This window comes from Cololabis saira, chromosome 20 (genome assembly GCF_033807715.1).
Source record: "Cololabis saira isolate AMF1-May2022 chromosome 20, fColSai1.1, whole genome shotgun sequence".
Taxonomy (NCBI): Eukaryota; Metazoa; Chordata; class Actinopteri; order Beloniformes; family Belonidae; genus Cololabis; species Cololabis saira.
In genome coordinates, this window is record NC_084606.1 from 19,171,645 (window position 1) to 19,190,747 (window position 19,103).

Consider the following 19,103-nt stretch of genomic DNA (forward strand, 5'->3'; position numbering starts at 1 on the left):
AGATCACTGGGTCTCCTCGTCCAGCTCTACATGCATATCCTGCTGTGTGTGTCTGTCCATCAATGACTCCTACATCAATGATGTAGGAGTCCTGTGCAGTCCCGCTGGTGCTACCAGGTAGCAGCTCATAGATGTAGGACAGATTTGGTAGTTGAGGAAGAGCTTTATACCAGTAGAAGCTCCATCCTGCAGACGGATGTTTGACCTCACAGCTCAGAGTCACTGAGACTCCAGGACTCAGCCATGATGGAGACACAGAGAGGACAGGTTGAGACGCTGTTGGAGACATTTGCTGTTATTGAAGATAGTTTATATGAAACGTCTATCCGTCAAAGATAACATCATTCTGTCTCTGTGAAAATCTGTTCCCATTATACCACAACTGGAGATGTCACTCACTTTCTAAAATTGTCAATCTGAAGGAATCACTCCAATTTGTTGAAATAGGTTTATTTTTAATTCTGCCTTTACACTTGTAGGTTCCATTGTTTGATGAATAAACTGGATGAATAGTGAATTCATTTAGATTTGGTGGTTTGTTTGAGCTGCTGGTCGTCCATTCATACTCCCACTCAGTGTCTCCTCCGTGGATTTCACATCGGAGTGTGATCTTCTCTCCTCTGTATATCTGAGGCCAGTTGGGGTGCAGAGTCACAGCTACTCTGTTTGGAGCTGTAAACGTTCAAGAAACCATCAAACAAGAAAATGCAAATAGGATTATTACTTGAAGTATTAATTTTAAAGAATAATTCATAAATATAATCATTATTTTTCAGGTTAAACTATTTCAAGTAAACCTCTTTAAACTCAACACCTGTATAAATGTTGACTGGATCACTGAAGGTTGTGTAGTAAACTGGTTCTCCTCTTCCTCCTCTGCACCAGTAGATTCCTCCCTGTGAGACACTAATTTGTCCATCTGACTGGAAAACAGCATCTGGTGAGGTCAGGGGTTCAGAGGATTCCTCGTCTCTGTACCAGTAGTATCTCCAACCAGATGATGACGGGTTCACTGAGCAGCTCAGAGTCACTCTGCCTCCAACTGGGATGAGTCTGACGTCGGCTCTCAGTTGAACCTTTGGTTCATCTGTCATGGAGATGAGAATAAAGATGATTTATCTGTTTCATTGTAATGAAAGACACCTTCTGTACATTAGAAGATGACAACAGAAATCTCTAACACCAATTACAAATATGACATCATGTTGAGTTGAATGGAGTGTCTGACTCCGCCCCCTAAAACCAGCTGCTATGAACAGACATAAAGTCACGGTTAACAAGGGAGATTTTCATCTTTTTCTATATTTAACCAAATATGTCATAAAAATGTTGTTAATAACCCGCTAACTCGATCAACTTTTGAAAAAAAAATTACATGATTACTTTATGAGCCAATGTAATAATTAAGGATTGAATTATCCATCTAAGACTTAAACATGTCGTTCATGAATACATAACTCGATAGGAAGATTGGAAGTGCAGGAGATTGGAGGACAAAGTTGGAAAATCACCAGGATTTCATAAAACAAAAATATGGTGGCACACCGATAATAAAATGAACAAAATTAGTTATTATTAGTTTATGAAAATGTATTTTTAAGAATTTGGAAAAATCCATTAAAATACTGTGACATGATCTTTATTTTTAAACTTTATATTTATTTTTGATTCAACAAAGTATTAAGTTATAATCAGTAATTTGTTGGATACATTAAACACCCTTATTGTCTTGATTGAACATCTTTGCTGGTGAGAACTGACGTCTTTCAAAGTTACCTGTCATTCGGAAAAAAATCACTTCTTTTTGAGCCTAAAACTTTGATTTAAGTTTATTTTCTAAACACTTGAAACATCCAAATGATTAAAAATGTGTTACAGTTTCTGCCTCCTTTAGTGTCAACCGTCAGGGATATGAAAAATAACATCTTTATACAATTTATACGTTTGGACCAAACATCAACAAACATGATTTACCTGATAGCAACAATCTGAAGGCTTCACTTGTCTCTGTTGAAGAATACGGGTCGTCTCTGCGTCTGGTCTTACATGTGTAGTCTCCACTGCTGGACTCAGAAGCAGTGAAAGTCCACGTTTTCTCATATTTCCATGGTGTAAGTGAACCAGATTTTCTCCATTCATACTCCCACTCAGTGGTTTCACCTCCCTGAACCTCACATGTCAGAGTGATCGTCTCACCTCTGCATATCTGAGGCCAGTTGGGTTGTTGCATCACAACAACCTTGTTTGTAACTTTTTCCACCAGATATAAAAACACATGAAATCAAGAAAGTAAAGGTTATATTTTCACTCTTTGTGAAAATATTCATATTTAAACAAAGTTAAAGAACTTACAGGTTATCACACAGATGACTTCATCACTGATATCAGTGTAGAAGGTTGGTTCTCCTCTTGATCCTATGCACCTGTAGATGCCTCCTTGGGAGACTCTGATAAATCCATTTACATAATTTTTTCTGAGTCTGACTTCCTCACTGAATGAGGTTCGTCTAAACAAGTCGTATTTCCATCCAGCAGAGTTCTCCACAGAGCAGCTCAGAGTCACACTTCCTCCTACTGGTGTAGTTTTTGAGTCTTGAACCAGTCTGGGTTTGGGTTTATATTCTATTATTCAAAACATAAACATGATAATTATAAGCATTAAAGGAGCTGTATGTAAAAGCAATAATAAAACTAATCATAAAATGACCCCGATATGTCAACAGACGTTTAAAAATCATGTTCATTTCAAATACTTATGTCACTGACAACAGCACTCAAGCCAGGATATTCCAGTTTAAAAAGAGGAGTTGCAGCCCTCAACTGATGTTTATGTTGTCATTTTTTGTTTTGGCCTGAAGCTCCACCCTCCACCTATCTCCCAATCACCAAGTCAGTATTGTTTCTGAAGCTCCACCCTCCACCTATCTCCCAATCATGAAGTCAGTATTGTTTCTGAAGCTCCACCCTCCACCTATCTCCCAATCACCAAGTCAGTATTGTTTCGGCATCCGGGTTGCCAGCTCGGCTCTAATTATCGCAGCCATGGCAGCCTACGTTCCTGCTGCATTCTGCAGCCTACCTGGCAACCTCTGGTCGGGGGGAGGAGGGGGAGGGTACACGCCGCTCAACAATATTTTGAAAGTGACTGCAGTACCAGTTTTGGCCATTTCTTACAGACGGCTCCTTTAAAGTAAAATATGAGGTAAATTATTTTAATCTTTCTCTTTTTTTCTTCGTTACAATAAAAATATGACAAAAATGCACAAGTTTAAAATGTGAAAAGACATATGTTAATTAAAAATAAGACTTTAGCTGCGTTTGACAGCTGAGAAACATTTGTGAGTACTAAACACTTCAAAGTTTATATTGTTATTAACAACAAAAACATGTTCATTTAAACCAGAAAACATAAACTATGAGGTTTAATTTGTATTAATGACTTTATAACCTCAATGCAAGGCTTTTAGAATCGTGATTTAATTTTGCTATTGATACAAAGATCATTCATTTATTTAGTTCACTTCTTTATTTGACTCATTTTAAAAAAAATTCTGAGATCCTGCTCAACGTTTGATGTTTCAGGTTTTTCCAAAATAAATAACTTACAGATATGAAAATACATTAAATCTGTAATTAATAAAACCAAAAGTAATATGAATATATGAGCAGGACTCAAACATGATAATAATCATAATAAACTTATTCATGCTGATGAAACTGAGGACTTACCTGAAACAGTTAAAGAGACAATAATACTGTCCTTTGTTACATCTGAGGATCTACGTCGACCACGACACTGATATTCACCAGTGTAAGAGGTTTGCAGAGGATATAATTTGTAGGATTGGTGTGTATCGTAAGGAACAAGATCCCGACCATCCCAGATGATTTTATATTCCCAGTCATCGTTTCTTCCTTCCTTCATGTCACATATGAAGGTAACAGACTCTCCAGCAAAATAAGTCGACCAACTGGGTTCAATAGTCAGAACAGCATCTAGAACAACACAAACATATAATCTGTAACGTACAACACTTTTATAAACTTTGATCATCTCTCTGTGTTCAGATACGTGCACTGAAACCATCTGGTAGATATAAAACCAAACAAAGTGACAAAGGATGTGTCTGACAGTGATGAGGCAGGTTGAGATTAATCCAACAATAAATAAAAAAGTGTAAAAAAGCATCACCTTGAGCTCGTCCGGTGTAGAGGAGAGAACACAGCACTGCAGTGAAGGTGGGAATTACAGAGATGAATACACTTATATATCTCTCAAAATCAATATAAGATTGCAGCTGCTACTGTTTGATGTACAACATAAGAAAGTAAGATGTACAACTGCTGGTGAATAGCTAATATAAAACCATCAACAGTCATCTAGAATCTGAATGACGTTTCTACCAAGAACTGTCTAGAAAGCAACTACTGCATGTTGATTAAAACCAATAGTTTCCTTTTTCCAGCTCTCAACACGTCTACAAATGAGTTTTACACTGCTCTCTGTTTACGTGTTTCCTCTGTTTGTATGATCTAAGCAGAAAACATCATCATGACATACTCACAGAATAACTCAGAGAACAAAGGGTGTCCCATCTTCTTCATCAGATCTCAGTCACCACTAATTCTTGGTGGAAAGAGAAAACAGTTAAAAAGAAAGAAAGAACAAGAAAAACTTTTAAAAACCAATTCTGCAACATGTGTCCTGTAAATACTGAACGTGACATTTATTCTAACTTCTATTTCTGTCTTTGCTTCCGACAAATTAAATTCAAGGTTCAATGTTCAAGGTTCACTTTATTGACATTCCAAAAGTACATGTGGAACGAAATTTCGTTGCCACTGGCTCAAAGCAAGTGTCGAGCCACATTGTCATGGGAAGCTCCAGCCCCTACCCCCTACAGGGCTTTGAAGTGGACTCAAGACCTTTGTTGTGACTCCAGCTTCCTACCCCACGTGAAGGTCCCGACACCTCGGAAGTTGGCTCAAACAGACAACTGGACTCAACACCTTTTGTTGTGACTCCAGCTTCCTACCCCACATGAAGGTCCCGACACCTCGGAAGTTGGCTCAAACAGACAACTGGACTCGACACCTTTTGTTGTGACTCCAGCTTCCTACCCCACATGAAGGTCCCGACACCTCGGAAGTTGGCTCAAACAGACAACTGGACTCGACACCTTTTGTTGTGACTCCAGCTTCCTACCCCACGTGAAGGTCCCGACACCTCGGAAGTTGGTTCAAACAGATTTGAATCACGAGAGCACCCTATGGCAGTGATTCTTAACCATAGGGCCGCGGCCCACACTTGGGCCGCGAGCGCCATCTAGTGGGCCGCAAAAAGATTTCAGTTTTGTACATGTGGGCCGCGAGGGCCGCGGGACTGCATAGCAACTCCCGACCAAATGAGGAGAAGACACTCAGCTAGCTGTACGTGTAATAGTAAGAGGAATGGTGTGTATTTACAGAGTAAATCCTTCATTTTGCACAGAGTAGGTTTAGATCCACCAGGATCAGGGATCGATTACTTGGGTCTGCGCCCAGAGCGAGCGAGCGAGCGCGGCGTGATCATTTATCCTGACGCGTCCCTGCGGCCGGGGAGGTCGGCTGAGGCTGCCGCTCGGGCGGCGCCGACGGGCTCCGTCGTTACTGGTGAAAGATGGTAGATGTAGATGCGTGGGCTGTCGTGTCTGCTGGACTGGACTGTTCGGGCATCCGAAAAAGCATCGGAAAGTAACTGCTGCAGCGCGACCAGAGAGCTGCGGTGCTGGTTCTGCGTCGCAGCGGATCAGGCTCGGATGAAGCCCGACACACTGAGTCCTGACAACTTATTAATGTAAATAACTTAAAGTAAAATCAAACTAAGGGGTAAATCCACAAAGAACAGATTGCGCCCGCAAATAGCGCTGTGAATTGCGCTGCATTAGCGCCCGCAATTTGCCCCGCTTTAAGGTCCTATTCACAAAAGATTTTGCTCTAATGACATACCGGCGCAAACACGCCCATAAAGTTTTGCGGCTGAGTGCAATTTGCACTTGTCTCAGTAAGTGAGCGGAGCTGTTTCCAGTGTTCTCCGTATTTCAGCACACAGATTGGTCCCTAATGAAAACTGCAGAGAGCACAATAGCCTCAACTTTCACGTATTTGTACTTCTAGTATTTCGCATGCAGATAGATAGATAGATAGATAGATAGATAGATAGATAGATAGATAGATAGATAGATAGATAGATAGATAGATAGATAGATAGATAGATAGATAGATAGATAGATAGATAGATAGATAGATAGATAGATAGATAGATAGATAGATAGATAGAAAAGACCTCAGTGTCTGTATGACATAAGCTAATGAAATGTCAAATGTTAAGAGGCTGTGCGCATTTACGCACAAGGCACGGCACCGGTAACTTCATTAACGATCGGGATCAGATCAGGATCTAATGGTAATTCATGTTCTTTGTTTTGCTACACGTATGAAAGCTGTATGTGTACACTGTATGAAAGCGATACGAAAACGGCCCCGCATCCCCGCTTCATCCCCCGCTCCCTCTCCTCCTCTCCTGTCTCCCCTCAGAGCTGCTCAGGGCGGGTTTATGGTTCTGCGTTCCTTTAACGCAGAGCCTACAGCGTAGGTGCGCGTCGCCACGTACCCTACGCTGTAGGCTCTGCGTCGTTTTAATGCGGGACCCTAATTTAGGCACCATACACCCGCACGTAAAGGTTTCACGCGCGAGTAAAACTCATATGAAAAAAAATCTGAGTCCCTTTAGGGGCTCCGTGGGGCTCCCTAAACGCAGCCCCTCATTTTCTGTCCTAAAGTGTGAGGAGGTTCCCCGCATGTCACCACGGCAGCAGCAGCAGCAGCACCAGTCCTGACTGACTGAGCTTCACACAGAGGGACACGATCAGCGCTATTTTAATTTATTATTTTATTATTTTAAGTCTGATATATGTTGTGATATGTGATGACATTATTAAGCTGTTAAACACACACATTCTAGATTATGTTTATATGGTGGAATTGTTTGTAATAAAGCAGCCCCTTACTGTATGGATGAATCCTGAACTCCGTCCTGTTATTTTTATTTTTAAATCCGAGATAAGTCCACAACCCCACTTGATCTGACTGTCTACAGTCATGTCTGACTATAGATGTCACCCTTAATATCATTCAGTATCACACAGGCTTGAATGACATTGAGAGAGAGAAACAGAGAGACGGGGAGTGAGGAGTTTGCGCGCAGTTTAATACACGCTTCTGAAAGACGGTATTTGCTCCACTATTTTTGCATGTGGCAAATAGCCCTGGCCTTTGTGAATTAGACGCTTTTTGCAATGAGGCTTATTTGCATAGAAAGGGGGCAATTTTGCGCCGAATTACCTAATTTGCATGCATGCAAATGGTACCGGCGCAGACTGCCACTATTTGCTTGGCAGCGCAGTTTGTGGAGCAATTCGCCCTCTGCGGGTGCTTTGTGAATTAGACGCTCTCTTTTTGTCTCATTTGCACCGGTTTAGCGGCCGCAAAAGCCGCGCAATCCTTTTGTGGATTTGGCCCTAAGTTTTGGTTCAGTCTTCCCACTGGGACAAAACCAGTGTCTCATACGTTCAGAGACCGTGGCGTTCAAAGTGCGAAAGTGAAACGCCACTGAAACAAAACACAAAGTTTTTCATCAAACATGTATTCACTCAAGTCTGAACTGAAGTCACAGAAAAATAAGCTGACCATCTTAAAACATATTTGGGTCCAGATACAGCTGTGAAGCAGCTTTCTCCACAGTGAACATAATTCAAACAAAATATCGTTCCAGGCTCATCAATGACATGAGCACCTCCACATGCATATGAGAACCTGACACCATCCAGCCCAGATTTAAGTTCTGGCAGGAGAAATTAGAGCTCAGTTCTCTCACTGAACGACAGAAAGTGGGGGCATAAGATTAAGGGGAAGAAAGAAAAACTGCAAAACTGTTCAATTGTTAAGATGTGTTTATATTCATTTATTATAAAAATGTGTTGAGACAATTAACAAAGAAAAGGGGAAATTCAAACTGCTGGTAGAGAAATAAAATAAGATAGCATTTGAAAAATAAAATAAAATCTATTTTATTTTTAAGAGAAGAAAATATGTGTAATTCAAGTATATATATATATTTATTATTATATTCTGGACCTTCGCTTGAGTAAATTTTCTCTAAATGGACCTCTTAAAGTTGAATACCCCTGCTATACAGTGTTAATATTTAATGGGCCCCGGGCCACTCTGTACTGAAAAAATTGGGCCCCAAGGTCAGAAAGGTTAAGAACCCCTGCCCTATGGGGTGATTTGGAGGTCTGTGACAGTCATGGCAAATGTCTGATAATGACATTTGGCCCGAGTCACATCCGACTGTAAATTACTTTTTGTCTCTCGCCTGATTCGTGTATTCCTGCATTCTGTTGTTTGTTCTTGTATAAGAAGCTTCTTTCAAAACCACTCGATGTCAGCCCACCGAACGAGACACTGTCTGTGTCGGTCTGCTGAACGCCGGCTAGAATAAAATCTCTCATCCCACAGCGGACTCCTGAACTGGACTTTGTAATATTCTTCAACAATTTGGTGCTTGTGACCCGGATGACAATAGACTTTCGATGGGAACTCCTTTTTCCAGACCAACGACACAACCAGCGACTTCTATCTAAATTTTCACAGGTAAGGGATCCATTTACAAAATCCCAAATTATTGTTGCTGGGCTGTTGTCGAAAGCCTGTGAACTGGAGTGCCAGATAAAGTTGACGTCATCCTGAAATTTAGATAAGTCCGCTGTGTGGTTGTGAAGGTTATATTTTTTATTATTATTTTGTGTTATTGGGAAGGTTATTGTAGAGATGTTTTAGGAATGCTGACAATTTCATAACACTTGAATTTGATTGTGTTGTGAGAATGTTCTGCTTCTCCTGCCTTAGAATTGACTCGCTCTTCTAAAAAGGTTTAATATCTCGGGTAACATTAAAAGAAAGAAATGGCCAGAACGAAATGGTTGGTCTGAGTACCAAAACTAAGTCCAGTGGGACTTGCATATGCAGGACGTGAGGTCCATAAAAGTGTTGGAACACTGAGTTATTTGTGGAAAACGGACATATATGTAGAAGAACTGGTTTTATTTTAGAAATGGGGATGACTAGCTCTCCCAAATACTTGGGGTATATTTCATTTCAGTAAGAATCGACTTGCTCTCCTTACATTAAGCCGAATGATTTGTATGCTCAAGTAGACTGATGGTTGGAAGAATCAGCAAGTGGGTGGGTAAAAGTAAGTGTAATTGAAGTTTTTTTTCTGGATGGGATCTTACAGAAGGAAAAATGGGAAGTTTTCTCAGTAAAGAGTCAGAGGAAGAGTTGACTGGTCCTTCTAAATACATGTACGATAACTACGGTACCAATAGCACTAAGTTTGTTAAAACATGGGTTAAGATAACTAAAGACGACGGTCTCTTAAAATTTCCCCCAAGTGGGACCTTTGACCGGACTGGATTAGAAAATTTAAAGGAAAAATTAAATTCTCAAACAAATGGACAAAAGCACTTCAACTCCTTCAGATTTTGGAGGGATGAAAGCAGACGCCGTAATGCAGAATCCCAAATAGCTTCGCTTACGGATCAGAATAAAAAGCTGATGGCTCAATTAGAAGAGTGTAAAAACGCAACACAGACAAAGAAGGAATTAGACCCATTAACCGGGTCCTCCACAAACATTAAAATAAACAAAAACAATCATGCCACAACTATGTATCCTGTGAAAGAATTGGAAGAACTTAAAAACACAACGCAGACAAAAATGAAAGTGGAAAACCATTTAAATGATCAAATCAAAAACCTTTATCCGGTAAAACAGATTAAAGAATCAAGTGACGATGACACTTCTGATGATGACTGGATTTTACAACATCCCAAGTCTGAAGACAATAGCCAAAACAGTGAAGAGGAGTGGGTTGTGAAAAGAGGCAGAAAATCAAAGAAAACACAATCAGTAAAATTAGCTCCACTGATCACAATGGGAAAAGATGTTATCTACAAACCTTGGAGCCGAAGAGAACTAAAAGCGATAGTAGGAGATTTTCCCAAGGATGTCAGAAAAAATAAACAAAAATGGCTAGATGAATGGGAATCAGTATGCACAATATACACACCTCACATGCCTGACATAATGCAACTGTTAAAGCTAACTTTGCCACCTGATTTGAAAAGCAGAGTACTTGATGCATGTAGAATTCCCTCTGATCCTACAGCTGTTGCCAAAATCACACCAGAAAAAGCTCAGACCCTTTACAGCGTCATCACTTTAGCAGTTCAAAAGGAAGTAGTACAACAAGTGGACTTTACTCCTCTCACAAAACTTAAACAAGGAAAAGATGAGAATCCCAGGGAACTCTATGCTACAATGATGTTAACAGCAAAAGAAAATTGTGGTTTGTCACAAGATCAGATTAATGGACTTCCTCCAGGTTACTTGCAAAATATATTTGCTAGCTGCCTTCAACCAAAGGTTAAGGCTAAAGTAGTACTGACAGTTGGGTGGGCGGGGGAAGCAATGACTGAACTGGTGGAAATAGCTCAACACCACTGGGATAACACAGAACAAAAGGAATCTAAAATGTATGAAACGCTAATGCTTGCCCAAGTGTCTCATTACACAGGCGGAGTACCGAGAGGAGGACGCAGCGGCAGAGGAATCAACCAAAGATGTGGACCAATGGATCGCTCACACCACAACAAAGGTCACACGTCGCACTTCCCAAACAAAAACAATAGGAACTGCTTCTGTTGTGGTGAACCAGATCATTGGATAAAAGATTGCCCCTATAGAACATCCCAACCTAATTTTACCCTGCCTATGGTAACTCCATCAAGTGATCACATGGAGGTCCAACAAACCCCACAGCACAATCCATAGAGCTGTCAGGACAGTGCCATAATTGAAACAGAAATAACTGTAACAGTAGCTCCACTGATAAAACTAGCAAAAACAAATGAAGAGCCTAACTTAACAATAGATGTAAATGGAAAATTTACATCATTTCTGGTAGATACAGGAGCTTCTCTTTCAACTTTAAGACCAATCACTTCTACAAACTTGAAATCATCTAAAGAAACTGTCAGAGCTGTGGGAGTTGGAGGGATTCCCATGTGTTTACCTGTCTCTGAGCCTACTACAGTATCTATAGGCCCGTTTACTGAAAGCATGTCAAACTTCACAACTTCTCACTCCTTTCTGCTGTCAGACACCACACCTGTAAATCTATTAGGGAGAGACTTATTGTGCAAACTAAATTGTACCATTTACTGCACACCAGACGGTATCTTTTTAGAGACTAACCAAGATAACACAACCGCCGTACTAGCAGCTCTGATAGATCAGAACCAGCTGATGGATGCGGAAAAAGGGAAAACACAGGATAGAATAGTGTCCAGCGTGCCCCCATCAGTATGGTCTTCTTCTTCTAATGACATTGGTTTGATCAAATCTACTGAACCAGTACAGATATTGCTGAAACAGAATGTCTTTTTGCCAAAGATTTCACAGTATCCTCTTTCTCAGGAAAAGAGAGAGGGCATCCGCCCTATAGTTCAATCTCTGTTAAGCCAGGGAATAATAGTGCCGTGTGATAGTCCATGCAACACGCCTATACTTCCTGTTAAAAAACCAGGTAAACCAGAATATAGATTTGTACAGGACCTACGAGCTATAAATGAAGTGGTACTCCCACGTTTCCCTTTAGTTCCAAATCCTACTACAGTTTTGTCGTCAATACCTGCCAATTCCTCCCACTATACTGTGTTGGACCTTTGCAGTGCATTCTTTTCTGTCCCTCTACATAAGGATAGACAATATTTATTTGCATTTACATATGATTGACAACAATACACATTCACCAGATTACCCCAAGGGTATACTGAGTCACCTACAATTTTTTCTCGTGCTCTAAATAATGATCTCAAAGACGTGTCATTTCCTGGAGGCTCAACTCTGATTCAATATGTTGACGATTTACTTTTAGCCAGTCCCTCTGCCTCTGCATGCGAAACAGACACAGTTACCCTTCTCAACGCTTTAGCTGTCAAAGGCCACAAAACCTCACTTAAGAAAGCTCAACTGGGTCAGAATGAAGTCCAGTATTTGGGACATACACTATCTGGCTCCACAAGGGTCCTTACTCCCTCCAGAATAAAATCTATAATAGAAATGCCCAAACCCACAACTATGTCACAGATGAAGACATTTTTAGGTATGACAGGCTATTGCAGACAATGGATAATGGATTATGCATCACTTGCAATGCCACTCCAAGACATATGCAAACCCTCAGACTGCACTCAGCCCTTAACCTGGTCACAACAAGCTGACGATGCTTTTAACAAGTTAAAACAGGCATTACTATCTGCCCCTGCGCTCGGCCTTCCCGACTACAACCAACCATTCACTCTTTTTGTACATGAAAAATGTGGATTTGCCCAATCTGTTCTCACTCAACGTCATAACTCTGCTTACAGACCTGTGGCGTACTTTTCCTCTAAACTGGATCCCGTCGAGAGAGGGCTTCCACCTTGTCTCAAAGCCGTGGCCGCAGCAGCACTTGCTATTAACAAATCTGCTGATATTGTTTTAGGGTCACCACTAACAGTCATGGTCCCACACGATGCACTCACCCTGATTACCAGAGAGGCACATAGACATGTGACAGGGACAAGAGAAGCAAAATACGTACTAACTCTCACTGCTCCACACATTACACTAAAAAGATGTTCTATCCTTAACCCTGCTACATTACTTCCAACCGAAGATGATGGTGAACCCCATAATTGTATGGATGTCACCTCATGTTCATCTAAACCTCGTCCCGACCTTTCTGAAACTCCACTCTCTAACTCTGATCTTGTTTTCTTCACTGACGGCTCTGCTTATAGAGAAAATGGAATACCATATGCAGGTTATGCAATTTGTGATAATTTCTCAACTGTTGAAAGTGCCGCCCTGCCCTCCTCCAACTCCGCCCAAGTAGCTGAACTATATGCACTGATGAGAGCCTGTCAACTAGCAAAAGGTAAAACTGTTACGATCTATACAGATTCCAGATATGCTTTTGGTTGTGTACATGATTTTGGTATATTGTGGGCGAACCGAGGATTTATCACATCTTCGGGGACACCCGTTAAACATGGTCAATTGATTGGTGAACTGTTAGAAGCGTGTCAACTACCTTCATCTATTGCTGTTGTTAAATGTGAAGCCCACACCAAATTCAAGGACCCTGTTTCACTAGGCAATGCTTCGGCTGACCATGCAGAAGCCGCCAAATTTGGCTTACCTGTCCATGTAAAGCTCTGCCCTTCTATACCCGCTAACGACCTAATCTGTCAACAACATAACCCAGGGAAAACAGTACAAACAACATTGTCAACACCCCCCCCACGGGGACCCTTTGAAGCTCTGCAAATAGACTTTATTCATATGCCAAAATGTGAGGGATATGAAAATGTTCTTGTATGCGTGGATATGTTTTCAAACTGGCCTGAAGCCTGGGCTTGCAGGAAGGCGGACTCTACTGCTGTAGTGAAATGCCTATTAAAAGACATTGTTCCACGGTTCGGCATTCCACACAGCATCAACTCAGACCGAGGTACTCATTTCACTGGACAAATAATGACTGAACTCTGTAAATCACTGGGTATTAAACAGAGACTGCATTGCCCATACCACCCGCAGTCTGCAGGGCTAGTTGAAAGACAAAATGGCATCTTGAGAAACAAACTAGCCAAACTGTGTGCTGAAACTGGGCTAAAATGGACAATGTTGTTGCCTTTGGCCCTAATGTCGATGAGGTCAACACCCGTTAGGAAGCATAAACTCACACCTCATGAAATTATTACGGGTAGACCTATGACTATACCAAGTAATTCAGTTCTATGTATGAAAAAGATGGACCTCCATGCCATGGATGAATCCATGATATCATTCTGTTCTGCTCTAACTTTTGCTGTCCAGTCAATCCACAGACAAGTAAAAGCTGTCCAGTCTCCTCCTAGTGACAAACCGTGCCATAACCTCCAACCCGGCGACTGGGTCTGTGTCAGGGAGTTCCGACGGAAAAACGCCCTGAAACCTCGCTGGTCTAAACCTCAACACGTCCTGCTCACCACCAACACCGCCGTCAAGTGTGAGGGGCGTCTAATCTGGATCCACGCATCCCACTGCAAGAAAACAACTCCTCCGCCATGCACCGGAAACCAGCTGGTACCATCTTCTTCCTGGGGGTCTTCGTCCTCACCACCGTCGGAGCCAGTGAAAGAAACAACGCAGGCTCAGACAGCCCAGAAGTAGATGAACTTCAACACCCCAGACTTCGACGACTGGCAGAGGAGCAGGGGAGCAGCGCAGGTGTAACCCCTGTTTGCCTAATAAAGTTACATGTGCTAATATTTGGTTTCAGTTTCTGTTCAGTTTGGACTAGTTATCAGAAGTCTAAAGTTAACGCTCATGGAGCCCAGGATGGAACAACAACATTGAACACACTCACACAAGTTTTAGTTTCCAAAATATATTGTTGGTCAACAACAGAACAATATGACAACAATATCAATAGAATAAGAAAAATAACAAACTGCGCGCAAAATAAAAGAAAATAAAAAATAGTGTTGTGTTCAATCTGTATCGTCTTTTCTTTCTTTGTTATGAGCTCAGTGGTTTTATTTCGTTGGGGCCCTTTAATCTCTGTGTAGCTCACTGTCCTACCACACCGCAGGTTTGGGAGGTAAGTTCAGTGGTCCTGCATTCCTCTGTTCCGGCTCGCCATCTGGTTCTCTGGATCCGTTGATCCAACAGGTATCTGGAAGCCGCCTGGTGGCTATCCAGTGCTGGTATCCTCTCTCTCTCTCTAGCGTCGACTACTGGTGTCGCTGATGTCCTCTCTTCCGACATCAAGTGTCACCAAATCAAATCCTCTCAAAAAACCTGACCTATAGAACAGGTCATATTCATTCATTTCAGTTAAATGAACTTAGTATAGGTCATACATTCTTAGTCAAGATAAATAAAATAACATAAATATAACCTATGTATGAATTTAAATAAACAAAAGTATTTATTTATAATAATAAAATAAATTATCACTTTTTTCTTACAAATCTATTTTTTACCAGTGTAAATCAAATGAAATTTATCAAATAACTCAAATAAAACCGTTTTAGCATCAATTCTTTGGGTAAAATGATGAAATAAAGAAATAAAATGAATTTCTCCTTTTTCCCTCACACGCACACAATACACACACACACACACGCGACACACACGCGGCACAGCAGATACACGGTGTTCACGAACCACACACACACATTCTCTCGTCCATACATTCACACGGGAGCTTAGCATTTAGCAGCTAAATTAGCACTGGTGGCTAACCCACTTTTACTTGACGCTAACTCCGTCAAAATGCACAATAAACTCACCGCCGAGCTTGTATCATCACCCATGAACTCTGTGGGTTCGACTCGCGGTGGATTCTGATCATTTTACTTTGTTTTAGACATTTAGGATGAGTTTTCAGGCAGAACGTTCCTCCTGCAGCCGGACAGGGCAGCTTCTCTTCCCGGGCTTCAACGCGATTGGCCGTGACGTCATGACGCACTGCTCTCTGCTCTGCGTGGTCCAGTTAACCCCATAAATGCCAGCTATCCCTCTCATACACTCATTCAGTGTAAATAAAACAGACTTTTACTCTTTTTTCTTTTAATTATCCTACAGCTTATGAAGCCTGGGCTACACTCTCCCCCCCTGAGCTCATATACGTCCCTGGACATGGCAAAGGCTGAGTAGTCACTACCTGGGAAGTTAAGGAAGAGGAACCAACAGGATCCTGAACCAATAGATTGGGATGAACTCATCTTCCTCCTCGTCCGAGGGAATTGTTTCATCTGTGGAAGGATTTGCACGAGTGGACGGCATACGCTTCCCGGACTGTGGGACAGGATGGCTGTCCTCTGTTGGTAAATATCCACATGGAAGTAGTAAGTCCCGATGCAATGTCCTCAAAGGACCGTCACGGTTCTCGGGTTTGACCGTGTACACTGGAAGTGTTCCAGCTCTCCTTACCACAACATGGACCGTTGCTTCCCATTTATCAGAAATTTTGTGCTTTCCGCGTAAGCGGACATTTCTGATGAGAACTCGGTCTCCAACATCCAAGTCTGACGCTGTTACACGCCTGTCGTATCTTGTTTTGTTTCGGCTTGCTGTTTTCGCAGCATTTGTTGTAGCCATCTTATAGCTTTCCTGAAGACGAGACTTAAGAGTCTGAACATACTGAGAATGCGATGTGTGCTGACCACCCTGCACAGGCAAACCGAAAGCGAGATCGACTGGTAAGCGAGGCTGGCGACCGAACATGAGTTCGTATGGTGTGAACCCAGTTACCTCGTTCCTTGTACAGTTGTACGCATGGACTAAGGGTTTGACAAACTCACGCCACTGTGACTTCTCTTGATTCTCCAAAGTACCAAGCATGTTCAATAAGGTGCGATTGAATCGCTCGACAGGGTTACCACGAGGGTGGTACGGAGTTGTCCTCACCTTATGTATGCCGGCTACTTGACAAAGTTCTTTTATCATGTGAGACTCGAAATCGGGTCCCTGATCACTATGGAGTCTTTCTGGGAACCCGTAATGTACAATGAAATGGTCCCACAGACACTTAGCCACGGTTCGGGCTTTCTGGTTGGCCGTTGGAATGGCAACCGCGAACTTCGTAAAGTGATCTGTGATGACCAGGATGTCCTTCGTTCCACTGCTGTCGGGTTCCAAAGAAAGGAAATCCATGCAAAGTAACTCAAGAGGTCTCGTAGTGTTGATATTGACTAACGGCGCCGCTTTCTCTGGCAATGTCTTTCGGCGTACACATCTGCCACAGGTTTTCACCTTCTTTTCAACATCTAAAGCCATCTTAGGCCAAAAGAACCTCGTCCTGGCAAGATCTAGGGTACGATCGGCACCCATGTGTCCCATGTGATCATGTAAGCTCGTCAAGACCATGTCACGGAGTTCAGCTGGCAAGACCAACTGATAAAAAGTCTGAGCGCCGACCTGACGTCTTCGGTAAAGGACATTATTGAGGAGCTCAAGGCGCTGTAGCTCTCTCAATAAGAGTGGAAGTTCTGGGAGTTCGCTACGTAGTGTGGGGGGTGGCTTCTCCCCGCACTCAAGCTGATGAACTACATATCTCAAGCCCTGATCTGCCCGTTGTTTGCTCGCTAATTCGACCTCAGTTAGGTGAGGGATGAACGGCAATCCTCCAAGCTGATCCTCTTTCCCATAGCTGTCAGGTACAGCTCTTGTGGAGGTGGTAAGAGTTTCAACCAAAGTAGCACCACCATGAACATCAAGATCGTCACTGTAAACACAAATAGCTTGGACAACAGCTTGGTCGACAGCGTCGATATTATCTGGGTCAGAGAGATGGTCGCGAGTGAACTGACAGATACGTTCCCTCTCTTTCTGCGACCTGGAATCGTCCGACAGTTCACCATGGGGTCTGCGCGACAGTCCGTCGGCGTCTGAGTTTTGTTTCCCCGGTCTGTACACAAGTTTAAATGAAAAGGTAGACAATGTTGCAAGCCATCTATAACTCGTTGCATCGAGTTTCGCAGTGGTCAAAATATACGTCAATGGGTTACTGTCAGTAACTACGGTGAAGTGATTTCCATAAAGATAGTCACAGAATTTTTCGGCGACTGACCACTTAAGTGCCAAAAATTCCAGCTTATGGGCTGGGTACCGGCTCTCACTCCGCGATAGCCCCCTACTCGCATAAGCTATGACCCGGAGCTGACCTTCCTGTTCTTGATAAAGAACGGCACCAAGGCCGCTGGTGCTGGCATCAGTGTGTAGTACATATGGCTTTTGAGGATCGGCAAAGCCCAAGACTGGAGCGGTGGTAAGTGCTTTGATGACCTGCTCGAATGCCTGCTGACAAGCAGGTGTCCAACGACCTCGAAAGGGCTCCTTTGGGTCGTGGTAAGTCTGATCAGTTGGTTTTTTCAAGTTGGATTTCTTACGTGGAGGTGGGTAACCAGAGGTAAGGCCGTGCAAGGGCTTCACGACGTTAGAGTATCCCCTCACAAACCTCCTATAGTACCCTGCAAACCCCAAGAATGACCTCAATTCTCGCAGGTTCTGAGGGACTGGCCAAGTTTTGAGAGAAGCGATTTTCTCCGGGTCAGTCTCGACCCCGTTCCTTGAGACGACATGTCCGAGGTACTTGACTGATGTCTGGAAGAAAGAACACTTCTCAGGTGAGAGTTTTAAACCAAACTCCTTCAAACGACTAAGAACTTTCATAAGACGGGCTTCATGCTCCTCCAAGGTCTTTGAGAAAACAATCAGGTCGTCCAAGAAAACCAAGACCTCCTTTAAATGCATATCGCCCATGCATTTTTCCATTAACCTTTGAAAGGTACTTGGTGCGTTTGTCACGCCCTGCGGCATCCTGTTAAATTCCCAAAACCCAAGAGGGCATACAAATGCTGTCTTGGATTTATCTTTCTCTTCGACTTCAATCTGGTAGTAACCAGACTTCAGGTCAAGGACCGAAAACCATTGAGAACCTGAAAGCGCAGAGAAAGTGTCTTCAAGTTTGGGAAGCGCGTACGCATCCTTTATCGTCTGTAGATTCAGCTTGCGGTAATCAATGCAGAGTCGGACTGTACCGTTTTTTTTTCTGACCACCACAATTGGGGACGAAAAAGGTGACTCAGACTCCCTTATTACACCAGTGTGCAAGAGTTCTTGAATGTGCTTGCGAACGGCTTCAACATCAGCCGGATGAATTGGCCGAGGCCGCAGCTTGAAAGGAGTCTCATCTGAAAGCTTGATATGATGCGACACTTTATCTGTTCGCCCAAAATCTAAGTCGTGTTGCGCAAACACTTCCGGCATGCTATGGAGCTTCTGGACGATGCGCTCTTTCCAATCAGGTGAGATTGGTGAATCGCCAAAGTTGACGTGCAAGTTCGACTTCTGAGATGACTCAGCATCAGCTGTTTGACTTGCTTGCTGTTGTTGGGACAAGACGC

At 42.6% G+C, this 19,103-nt stretch overlaps 1 protein-coding gene and 1 long non-coding RNA gene across 3 annotated transcripts in view; both read right to left on the minus strand.

The window, feature by feature from the left end:
* LOC133420783 (uncharacterized) overlaps positions 1-19,103 on the minus strand; it is an 89,255-nt gene that overhangs the window by 6,681 nt on the left and 63,471 nt on the right. The gene's annotated exons all lie outside the window — the stretch shown is intronic.
* Positions 3,870-4,627, minus strand: LOC133420790 (uncharacterized). Its single transcript, XR_009770633.1, has 3 exons — positions 4,566-4,627; positions 4,193-4,228; positions 3,870-3,996 (listed from the first exon to the last, which is right to left on the minus strand). It is a non-coding gene; the product is annotated as an uncharacterized LOC133420790 (long non-coding RNA).